At 33.5% G+C, this 5,818-nt stretch overlaps 1 long non-coding RNA gene across 1 annotated transcript; it reads left to right on the top strand.

Moving 5' to 3' along the window:
- Window positions 1-1,179: 1,179 nt before the first annotated feature.
- LOC127832626 (uncharacterized) lies at window positions 1,180-5,385 on the top strand. The gene is made up of 3 exons (XR_008026996.1): window positions 1,180-1,217; window positions 3,117-3,206; window positions 5,308-5,385. It is a non-coding gene; the product is annotated as an uncharacterized LOC127832626 (long non-coding RNA).
- Window positions 5,386-5,818: the final 433 nt, after the last annotated feature.

Raw genomic sequence — 5,818 nt, 5'->3', positions numbered from 1 at the left:
CACTAGCCAAAACCCTTCAGGCTAGTGCGAATTTCGCACACTGCTGATAGGTAGCAAACAAAGTTAAGTCATTAAAAGCTCCATTTTTTTTATACAGAGTTTTTTTATGCCTCTGACATCTTGATGCAGGACACATATAATGATTGTGTTGGCCATCAGTAAATCCGTCCATAGGATGGTCTAGCGCAGGGATTGACCTTTACTGTTGGGAGGGGACGGTCCACAGGACTGGCTACCTTCAAAGCCCACTTGTCTGATACTGAATATGCATGTACTGGTCCTGATAATCAAAAAACACCAATTTGCATTATCCCATAGTGCATACAATAGCATAAAAATCCAAATGATTATCAAAATTGAATTTTGGCAAATAATAAAGCACATATAAATATGTTCAATGTATAATATAACATATTTCGCTTAGAATATTATAAACCAGTGTTGCTTAAATAAAGATCTAATATAGAATACTTTAACTTGACTTAAATTTGACACTATGATTTTTTGTGTGCTGAGCAATCAATAAGCAATTAGAGCAATTTAAGTATTTATCGATATTTGATAGGGCTTTCCATTTCTTTTTGTTTTGCAATAATTCCTAAAATGTGAACTCTTGACTTGAATTTTGCTAACTTTGATTGTGTGTTTTTTAAAATAGGGTTACAATTTAAAACTGCCTTTTGTAGAAAAAATAATTGCTGAGTTGAAAAGTTGTTCATCAACTATTATTGCGTCTGGAGAAATACTAATGATATCCAATTTTAGTCAAATAATGGCCTAATGACGCATATAAGCCAACCTCACTTTGGCCTTGACATAGTTTGCACTTAAAATATTAGAAATGGGTCATCCTACACGAGCAATAAGCCTGTGTGGGCAGTGAGCACAGCATCTTGTTTTCAAGGAAAATAAAAATATGCCTAATGTGTATTTTGTGCTCTAATATATAAACTAAATAGTACATGTACAAACACATTACTGGGATTATACATATAAATTACAAAATAGCCTATGCCTTCCAACTCAGCTTGTCAGGGCATAATATATAATAATACAGTAAATATATAAATGAAATGTCGCTATTTATTTGAAACATGTTTTGAAATCCAAACAGTATTGTTATTTTTAAACTGCAGTTCGAAAAGCTGTGACGTTATAGTATCCAAGTCAGGCGTGAGACCAGTCCATTGCCTACTTGAAGTTTAAACAACGGAAAGGTAAGTATTTAAACCCTGTAGATTATTTTTCATGGCATTGTGTAATATGACGCATGTTGCATTTAGCTACAAAACTGTGTTTTTGAGCAAGCAATCAATTTTATTCGCCTACAACTCTTATAAAAAAAATTAAATTGATATCAAAACTTAACAATTAGTCACGTTAAGCAGTTTGATCTGTAATAATTGACAAAATCCTGTCCGTATCAATCCTCGAGCCATATTTACTGTGTTTCAACAAATAAGAGCACAGCAAATATGAGTGCAAGAAAATGGGAAGCTGTCTTAATAAAGATAATCAACAATAAAGAGCTTGAAACTAGATTTTTAGCTCTTGTTACATTGTTCAGAAAGTCGATAATGTGAATGTAAAGAAATAGTTTTTCCTGTTCTAATTCATAGCGATAAAACCTGTAGGCATTTTTAAAGACAGTGCTAGTAGCATTGTAAACATATCTGGTTTATTAAAGTATATACATTTGATCTTTCCTATCAGTTATTTGCAAAATAATCAGATTAAAATGACAATAAAACTTGAAAGCAGACATGAAATCATTGAATGACAAAAAAAGTGCTTCCATAAGCAATAAATAAACAAGTACTGATGTAGATTTCTTCCATCGTTTATTGGGGTTATGTACTTTAAACCAACTGTCAATTTAACTTGTATGTTCAGATGAAAACTAATCGTTGCTTTAAAACAAGCTTATTGTTTATTTGAAAGCAATGATTGTTCTGAACTTTTATTCAATTTTAAATTGAAATATGTTTATTTACTTTATTTGGTTAATTTTATTTATGTCACTGTATCTAATGAAAAACTCTACCCAATCTAAGGTAGCGTTTCCCTCTCATCATTCTGTTTATACAAGAAATGCAGTTATAAAGTAAGTACTCAATTCTAATTTGATAATCACTTTAAAAAAGATAATAAAATCACTGGCATAACACTTCCTGAAATACTAGATTGTTGTTTGATACTAACTTAGTTTTCAGAATTAAGGGTTATACTAAATTGACCTAAAATGCTCTGTAGGTGTAGTATATGCTACTAGTAATTCTTATCTACTGGTTTCATTTACTGCCCTTTTGGGGGATCTTTCAACTTGCTTTCTTTATGAAATACATGACATTACATTGTTATATTTGTCAATGCTTAAAGAAACATTACTACTCAAAATGAAGGAAAATTTTGTTCAATATTTCGTTAAATAAAGCTAAACAATTAAAAATCATTGTATCTTATGGAAATTGCCAAAATTTCAACGCCAGACGTGGTCTGATAAAATAGATGTTTGTAGATACAAAATGCGCGTTTTTTTATTCTTGTTTTACATATTTAATTCGATTTAATAACATGGAATTAATTGTGTCACAAATAAATAAAAACGAGCATTTTGTATCTACAAAATATATGTTATCATACCACATCCAGCATTGTGGCTATTGCTATAAGGAACACTGATTTTTAAGGTGTTTACTTTATTTTACGAAATACTTTACACAATTTTCATTGACTTTGAGCGTTATAGAGGCTTTAATTGGTGGCTCCCAAAGTGATAACCCATGACAATGCAGGCTCTAGTGGCTTGAGTGTTTTTACACACATGCAAGTCACTACACAGTACACACTATGCAAGCTAGTACACACTATGCAAGTCACTACACAGTACTCACTATGCAACAAGCCAGTACACACTATACAAGTCACTACACAGTACACACTATGCAAGCCATTACATACCATGCAAGTCACTACACAGTACTCACTATGCAAGCTATTACAGCATAATTAATTAATTTGACATGAGATATATACAGTTTTCAAGCTCTTCATTAAGTTCATGAGTATAATTTGTATTTTTTATGTGTTTTAGTAATAAATTTTTTAATCTTCAGGACAAGTTTGCTTTATACACTGATGTCGGAGCTTGGAGAAATTCACTTGACTACATTACCCAGCTCAGGCAGTCTGCAATACTCAAAGAAGTGAGGACTCTGAGATAAATAATTTGTACGGATCATGGTGATAAAACAACATGCATCATAGATAGCTAAATCAGGGCTTTTTCCTTCTGTGAGAATGGGCGTTTTTCACAAATTTGAGAAATTGGCGACTCAAATTTCACAATTTCAAGAAGTTTGTGACTCAAATTTTCAAAACTTAAGAAAGTTCACGACTCATTATTTCACAATTTTGAACAGTTTTTGACTCATTTTTTTACAATTTTGAACTGTTCGCGACTCTTTTTTCACAAAAGGAGGGTTGGGGCCAAGGCCGCTCCACAAAAATAGGAAAAAAAGCCCTGTGAATTAGTACTTTGTATTAAGTAGTGTGTTAATTTTTGAAGGCATTATGAATACTATTGTGTGAAAATCTGTCATAGCCTAGGACTATAATTACTATATTTAATAAAACTGGTCCAAGGAATTTTGAATCAAACTATATACTTTTGGTAACAAAATCAAACATGTTACCACTGAGACAATCAAAAATTATAACAGAAAGCTATATTTTAAGGATATGTGAGTAATGATAATACATGTTTTGACATTATTGGAGATTTCAGACATAAGTGGAATGTAGGGCACCTGTGTCATTTGGACATATTTCTGTTTGAATCTGTGACAATTTTTTGGATATTTGTCATTTTGTTATGTAGACAATTCTCTTTGAACATTGTGGCATGCGTAAAAAAGTTTTTTCTAATGTTTATAAGGTATTGAGCTTTTCAAAGCATGAATTTGTCTGTGCCATGTATATTGTTGGCTAAGGGATTAAATTTGTCTTTAAAGGGATCTTTTCACGCTTTGGTAAATTGACAAAATTGAAAAAAGTTGTTTCAGATTCGCAAATTTTCGTTTTAGTTATGATATTTGTGAGGAAACAGTAATACTGAACATTTACCATGGTCTAATATAGCCATTATATGCATCTTTTGACGATTTTAAAACCTAAAAATTATAAAGCGTTGCAACGCGAAACGATTGAATAATTTGGAGAGTTCTGTTTTTGTCGTTAAATTTTGTGAAACTACGAAGATTGCTTATATAAGGTATAAAATACGTCAAGTATGTGTACTCGGCGGAATAGCTCAGTAGGCTAAAGCGTTTTTACTTCAGGACTCTGGCAGGACTCCAGGGGTCACTGGTTCGAAACCTGCTCCGGGCCATGTTCTTTTCCTTTTTTTAATTTTATTCTTGATTTTTTACTGGAGCTTTTACGATCCAATGTTTACATTTATCAAAATGAAGCATTTAATGAATAAGTTAAAAAATGCCAAAATCTGTGAAAAGGCCCCTTTAAAGTGGGGCTCATAAAAACTTATCTGCAATATGTGCCAGTTATCCACTTAAATTGAACAGGATGGGTCACATATAACTACACCGCATTGCATTGCTGCGTGTCCCTATTTGAATGCTACACTGTCCTCAGTTTGACTTTTCACTGTCCTAATTAAATAAGATATTACTTTTTAACCAGGTTTTTAACCAGGTTTTCCGAAGGAAAAATTAACCAGGTTTTCCGAAGGAAAAAACTGGTTATTAGATTGGCGAATGCGGGCGGGCTGGCTGGCTGGCTGACGTGCTGGCTGGCTGGCGGGCGGGCGGGCGGAACAAGCTTGTCCGGGCCATAACTATGTCGTTCATTGTCAGATTTTAAAATCATTTGGCACATGTGTTCACCATCATTGGACGGTGTGTCGCGCGAAATAATTACGTCGATATCTCCAAGGTCAAGGACACACTTTGAGTTCAAATGTCAAAAATTGCCATAAATGAGCTTGTCCTGGCCATAACTATGTCATTCATTGTGAGATTTTAAAATCATTTGGCACATTTGTTCACCATCATAGGACGGTGTGTCGCACGAACGAATCACGTCAATATCTCCAATGTCAAGGTCGCCACGACTAAAATAGATTTTTTTTAAAACAAACTTACAAAGGGGGTTAGTTTTGTTTGTTCATTTCAAAAGTTCAGTTTGAGTTTTCTCCCTTTATCAGATTTTTTTTCACAATGAAAACCTGGTTTTGTGACAATTTTGTCCCTTGTTATAATAATTTTATACAGTTCTTGATGACTGCAGTGTCCACGACTAAGATGTTGAACCAGATGGCCTACATCCAGAACTGACGCATGGAGTTCAAAACTACATGGATAAAGGTATTCTTTTCTGTAAAACCTTTTGAAAAAAAAGATTTCATGTACCTCAGGCTAGTTCAGTTTATAGGGAATTTGTCCATAAACCCCACATTCAAAGGTTAGATTCAAATAAAGAAGGAATTTATACATATGGAGGTGCAAAACAGCATGGAGCAAGATATTCTTTGGTGTGAAACATGTTGAAAAAAAAAATTACATATACATCCAGCTAGTTCTATTATTTTGAAACTGGTTGAGCAACCTCACATGCACAAGTTGGATGACAGTGACAGTCACAATGTTTACATTTTAAAATTAATGTATGTGGCTCAATCTGTTTTATTATGTCATGTTGTTACATGTACAGTGATGAGTCTGCATCGGTTACCTTCTAGGCAGCTACGTTCGATTCGGCTTAAAGTCACCATAGTTAGCCCAGACAGCCCTCCGGCACT

This window comes from Dreissena polymorpha, chromosome 5 (genome assembly GCF_020536995.1).
Source record: "Dreissena polymorpha isolate Duluth1 chromosome 5, UMN_Dpol_1.0, whole genome shotgun sequence".
NCBI lineage: Eukaryota > Metazoa > Mollusca > Bivalvia > Myida > Dreissenidae > Dreissena > Dreissena polymorpha.
This window is presented reverse-complemented; position numbering and strand designations above follow the sequence as displayed.